We start from the raw sequence: 6,637 nt of genomic DNA, 5'->3' as shown, positions 1-6,637 counted from the left end.
GAGACGTTAGGGGTGGATTAACCCCTGTCAGACCTGTACAAGAGGTTTCCCAGATTAAACACAAGTTCAGTGGGCTGTAAACGCTCTCCTTTCGCCGGCTGCTTCCCCAGAGCAGCTCTGGAGTTAAAGCTCTGCAGTTCGTGTTAGGGACCCGGCTTCCACGGCATCCCAATTCCTGCTTGTGCTCTTGAGGCCCACATCCTTTAACTGCCCTGAATCAACATCCCGGTGTCCTTAGAGACTTGAGCCCCCAAGTGCCAGATTAACCTGGATACTTGGTTCCCATTAGCTTCCCAAAGTGCTCGGGAGCAACCAGCAAACTTCTCTTGGGCTTATGGTCCCTTCAAGGGGTTTTGGGTGATGTTCCCATCTGTACAGCACTGGCACTGTGGAGAGAGAGGCTGCACTGGACATGACTGTGACAGGTCTGGCATTCCAGGGCAGCAGAGACCCTGAAATCCTGTGTGGAAGTGGGTGCTGCTCAGAGCCACCAGCCAGGGACACAGGTCACTTTGGTCTCCTGCTGGCTCAGCTTTGCAGGGGGACAGCAGTGGCTGGTGGCAGGTGCAGGCAAGAGCACCGAGGGAGGGCTGAGATGGCACTGAGGGCTCAGTGGCCCCTTGGCAGGACTGTGAACACTCTGAAAACCCTTTCTGACTTGCTTCCCCACCCAGGCATAGCCTCTGTGCTGCTGCTGGGGAAGTCACTGCCTTCCCTCTTCAGTACCCTTCGGGCTCCATCTGGATGAGACCGAGGGACGAGTTACAACTGGTTTCAGAGGGTAATGGGGCTGATCACCGGCAGCAGCAGTGGGAACAGTGCCCTTCAATGCCCTCCAGAGTGGCAGAGGGCCCTGGGAGCTCATCAGTTCTGGAGGGGAAGTTCCCACTGGCCATATCCTCGGGCAGGTGGACACTGTCCCAGAGGTGGGCAGCCCTGTGCAGACCCCTCAGTGCGGGGCGGGCTGGCGAGACGCTGCCTCGAGGCGGTTTCCCAATCCTGCGCACCTGGTACTCTGTCAATGCAGCCACTTGGCTAAATGTGGGTCATTGTAGGAGGGTGCAGCCACTCGAGCAAACAAGCCTCAATTGCCCACTGATTGGGGTGGCTGAGAGCACCATCACTGAAATTTCTGAGGGGGGAGGCATTAATAATCCCCATTCTGTCTCTGCAGCCCTTGCCCCCTTGTTATTTCCCTCTTTGTGTCTTAATTTGGCCCATTATTATTATTTTATAAAAGGGCCTTTTCTCCACCCCCTCCCTCTTGAAGACACTCCTTAGACCGATGGGAAAATGGCAAGGAATAATTATGAAAAACATCAGTGAAGAGAGGGCCATCTGAGAGGGATTAAAGGATTACAATTAAAACTCATTTTAGGGAGGTGATGTGACATTAGCGTTTGCATTCTTCCCCCCCCACCCCCCTTCCCCAAACACCCTCCAGGATATCTGGGTCTAAGTTGATTAAATGACAAACTCCAGCTCAGAGGGAAACAACAACAAATTAAAAACTGAGTAAAATGAAAAACAACAACCCAAAAATGATTTACAAAATGAAGTGAAAATGAGGTCACTGAGAATTACTGGAAGTCTGGCGGCAGCTGGAAATGGGGTGGACAGAGCACCTGCCACTAATAGCAGGTTTCTGGTGGTGGGAGCATCCCCTGCTCCTGCTCCAGTGGCAGGTGAAGATGTCTGAGGTCTCTCCTACAGGATACAGCTGGCGTGCTGGGCTGTGGCAATGGTTGCTTCTGGCAGGACTGGTGCTCTGCACTGATTTCTCCAGCTCTTTGCCCCACTGAGGCCGTGCTGGGTTTTGCTTTGGGAGCTGGGTGACAACGAGGTGCTGGCCCTGCTCTCCCTCCGGCAGAGAGAGATCCCAGCCTGGGAGGTGCCCCAGTGCCAAGGCAGTGCTGGGGCCCTTGTGTCGGCCTCAGCGTGTCCCTTCCTGGCGTGCCTCCATGGCCCATTTTCTCATCTCTTTTTGCAGCTCTCACTGGTGGCTGGAGCCAGCCAGCCCCCGCCCCATGCGGCTCCAAGCAGCTCCGGCACCATTCCCAGTGCTGAGACTCCAACTCTCCCTCGGCAAAGCAAGGCAGAGGGTGATGCCTGTGCTGCAGACACCTTCCCTCTCTCCTCCTTGTCCACCGGGATGATCAGAGGGTCCTGCCCATTCCACCTCCATTTTGGAGAATCCTGACAGGGCTCCTGAGGGTGGGAGCTGCTTATGGTGGCATTGAAATTCAGTGCTGTCATCAATGAGGGGAGTCGGGAAAGGCAGCGTGCTTGGAGTGGGAGCTGACACTTCCAAATGGAAACACACACTGAGCTGGGATTTTATTTGTTGTGGAAAGCAAATTCTAGGGTGATTGCTGGCCATTTTAGTGAATGAATACGAAGCCTGGGATGGGGGATCTCCCTTTATAAACCAAAAATGTCTGTAAATCAAACTATTCAGATGATGTGGACACCTAAACCCATGCTGCCAGCCCTGTTGGAAAGGGGGGATTACATGAAGATGCAGAGGCAGATGAGAGACTGAGTACTCGGGGAGTCTTGGCTGCCAGAATCCGATCTGCAGGGCCCCGATAACCACAGTGGGACTGAGCCCACATCCTGCCCTGAGAGCACAGCTCTTACTGCTTGAGCTCAGCCCCAAAGCCTGTAAGCGTGTGGCCTGGGAATGCTTTCCCTCCAGCCTGTGCCTTTCGGCCGTGCAGCTTTGGGCTGCAGAGCGAGAGCAGAGAGGAGCTTCTGCTACCTCCTGCTGTTCCTCCTGCCAAAGAGGTCGGGCTCAAACCCAGCCTGTTCCGCTCGCCTCCATTCAGCAGCCTGGCATAGCTGGGCATCCCATCACGTGGACGCGCACGTGGGGGCGAGCGCTCGTCATGTGAGGTGCCATATCGTGTCTCATATTGGGAGGCAGCGAGAGCTGAAAAAGCTTAACGGAAGGGAAACTCCCCCTCCTCCCCCCCAGATCCAGCCTATTTTCTTTCCTCTTCTTTTGTTTCTGATTTCCGGAACTATGCGGCAAAGCAAAGCGTGGGGAGAAGAAAGAGGCTGAAGAGAGCTGGCATCTGGCAGGGAAAAGAACAAAATAGCAGAGCAGGGCTTTCCTAGGCAGGAGCGGGGAAGGCGGGCAGCGACTGCCTGGGAGCTGGGCAAGCCCCGGGAAAATTCGGGCTCTAAACATGGAGCTGGCCCCAGGCAGGTACAAACGGGCACAGAGCTTGCTGGTAAAGGCAGCACAGGGGTCAGCCCAGCAGCCTGAGCTGTGCTCCGCTCGTGGGCATCCTCCTTGCTCCCCTCCTTCACAGGATCTGTCCTTGATATCCCTCCTGCTCCATCCCCCCGAGCCTGTCCCAGCAGTGAATTCCCCAGGGATATGCGCTGCACCTCTTGCCCAATGTCAAGACGCTGGTGTGGTTTGGCCCCAAACAGAGGGGAGGTGGAGGCGGAGGCCATTCTCCTGCAGACGCTGTCTCTGAGGCTGAAATGATCAGTGCAGCACAGTTCATCCTGCGATGTCCCTTTTACAGTCAGGGCTGAGAGATGCCTGAATATATTTTATTCCTGTTATTTCCTCTGTCCCGGCCAGTACAGAAAGAGGTCTTTGCATACAGACCCAATGTTAATTAGGTAAATTAATTAGGACCAAGATGCAGTGTTTTCCCCCTGAGGAGGAAATACAGTAAACTCCATTTTTGTGAGTTGTTTATTCAGCCAGGGGGGTCGAAGGAGAATAGCCGTGTCAAAGAAGCTGCCATTTTCAAGGTCCTTGTGTCCCTTCTGCACCGCCCTAGAAAGGGAACAAAACTTTGTTGACAGCAAAATCTCAGCAGGAGCCCCTGGGCTGAGGGGCACAGGGAAGCGAAGTGGAAAGGGTGCCAGGTTCCCGAGCGCCTGGAGGGAACAGGCTTTGGTCTCCGGCGTTTCAATGGACCGGGGAAAGCAAATCAGCCCTTTCAAGGCCAATCATGCTGTTCTCGAAGGAACACACTGGAAACAATGCGCCCTTGGCAGCGGGGCAGCGGGAAAGGGACTGGGTGGCCATGGCAAGGCCAAGGGCAGGAGAGCTACCAAGGGCCAAGAGCCAGTGGCCATGCTCCTGCTCCATCCATCCCACTCTTCAGAGCCCTGTGAAAGGTGCTGGCATCCACTGGAGCATCAGGAGCAGCCCAAGGAGGCTGTTGGGATGGGGCAGATGGGGCACATGTGTGTTTCTGGTTTGTGTTGTCTCTTCCCTCTCCACCAGCAGAGTCAGGGTTTGTGTGGTGAAGGAGCATGGAAGCACCGAGCAGTTCCCTGACCTTCCCCCCAGCCTGGCCTTTTATTCACAGTTTTTAATTCATTCCACCCTGAAAGCCTGTGACCCAGGAGAGCCTGCTCCCAGCCCACGAGCCTGCTCCAGTGCCTCTCCTGGACATGGCGTGTTTATGAGGCGATGGATGCACTCCCCGAGACGTGCCGTGCGATGGGCAGCTTCGTGGCTGCAGTTGGGCTGTTTTCATGCCCGGGTGCTGCTGTGTCTCCCGGAGAGGAGCAGAGCTGGGTTTGCCTTGGCAGCCTCTCCCAGCCCAGTGCTCTGCCCACAGCACCATCTCCTGTCGGCATCGCTCCGGCTTGCAGGGGCAGTGCATCCTGGGAATTTCCTTCCCTGGTGCCAGAATACCTTCACCCCAAGTCCGATAGTGCCGATGATCTTCCGTCATCATATTTAACCCCCCTCCCCATCCCTGACCAAAGCCAGGATGAAAGCGGCGGGGTTTTTTTCCTCTTTCTTTCTTTTTTTAATGGCGTTTCATTAGCCTCCAAATCAGACAGGCGAAACAATGGTGTTCTGTCAGCGATGGGCTTTCGTGCTGATTTCATCTCCTCTCTCATCCGTATGCAAACCAGCTTCCAGCAGGCTTTGGTCATGCCATGGAAACCGAGGTGCAGGCCCGGAATGGGGGTTCTCGGAGTGAGAAATCTCCCGTTCGCTTTTTCCCATTTGCATAATGCAACTTTTCTTCCCCCAGACACTGAGGCGCTTTGTTTATAGAGAGCCGAGAGAAAGGGGGATGCTGGGGACAGAGGAGGGACCGCGGGGAGGGGGGAAGCGCCCGGTGGGAGTGGGGAGGAGGAGGGCAGCGCTCGCAAAAGAAGAACGCGCAGAGAACAGTGCGGGGCGACTGGAAGGGAATATATATGAGGATGGGGACTGGGAAATGGGGCTGGGCCAGTTCCCCGTGATCCTGGGACCCGTGCGCTCCTTTGGCCTCTCTGTGCCAGCTGAAGGGTGTCAGGGGGACTTGGCGTGGCTGCAGATCCAGCTGGGAGCCTGGATCTGCACTGAATTAAAGCCGGTTGTCATGATAATGCCCCCCAGAGGAAGCAGGAGCCTTTTCAAGCCTTGCATGAAATACCTCAAAGGGTTTTGTGCAAGAAGCCTCTAAGATCTTCAACTGGTGGAAACCGAAGGTTGTTTGGGGGAATAGTGACCCACGGGGCACACGGGAAGGTGGCTAAGTGACAGCCAGCAGAGCGTGAGGACCCGGCTGTCCTGGCAGGTGGGGGCAGAAACGGTGGGGGGATAAAATCATCCCAGATTTATTCCCAGTGGTGTGTGGGGCTGGGAGAGAAGGAGGTTAACAAAACAAAATGACACGCTGAAAATTCTTTTCCTTGAAACGTGGCACACTGCAAGGTGGCATGGGGAGGTAGGAGGGTGAAGGGATTGAATTGTCCACTCACCACCAGTACCCCCAGTTTGTTGGAGCCATTGGGGCCGATTTGCCCCCCACCTTGTACCTCTTCTGCCAAATGGTGATCTGCTGCTCTTTGCAAACCAGTTTGAGATCTACGAGGGCAAGGGGCTGCTCTTATGAGTCTCATCACCTCTGACGGCTGCACCTCCTGGAAACAAACCTGGTTCTTTTGGCTCCATCCTGGGCAACAGACTTTGATTTGTGAATTGGATGGATGCACGATTAATAGTAATAATAACAATAATAGCAACGAAATGTATTAATCAGTGACGGATGACAGACACGAAACCTGCAATTAGAAGTATTTTAGGATATGTAAAAATCCCTGTAAATGATTTGCAAATGAGGTGCAGACAGTAAAGCAGGCGGCAATGGAGATATTTTTGGGTTTTGCCTCAATGTGGGACTGCTCTGTTTTTAAGGTGCTTCAGTGTGAGTTGGATGTACAGACACGCTCCTGAGGGAAAGTCTTGTGTTGGTAGTGCAAAATGTGTGACTGTTGCTCCAAAGTGCAGGGTGCTCCTCCAGGACCAGTGAAATCCTACAGGGCAGGGCCAACAGAACTACGGGCAGGAGCCTCAGTGATTCACAGGCTCCTGCCTGCACATGGAAATTGCATGGATTTAGGTGGGAATAGTTCCAGCCTCACTTGTGCCGTTTGCACTTCTGGGGTCTGGTTGCACATGGTACCAGACGTTATCCCAACCCTGTTAAAGGGCAGCTGGGATTCATCTTGGATGATCTACAGAATGTGAAATATTAAATCTTTACCTGTGGGCAGGAAAATTCTGCAGTCTAATCCCAGAATCTGGTATTGTGGGACAGGAAGAAAAGTGGAGGGAAAATATTTGCACTTTGGAGGATTCTGCTGTAACTCTGTGGAGTCC

The sequence above is a fragment of the Corvus brachyrhynchos genome, unplaced genomic scaffold (assembly GCF_000691975.1).
Source record: "Corvus brachyrhynchos isolate BGI_N302 unplaced genomic scaffold, ASM69197v1 scaffold122, whole genome shotgun sequence".
Lineage (NCBI taxonomy): Eukaryota > Metazoa > Chordata > Aves > Passeriformes > Corvidae > Corvus > Corvus brachyrhynchos.
This window is presented reverse-complemented; position numbering follows the sequence as displayed.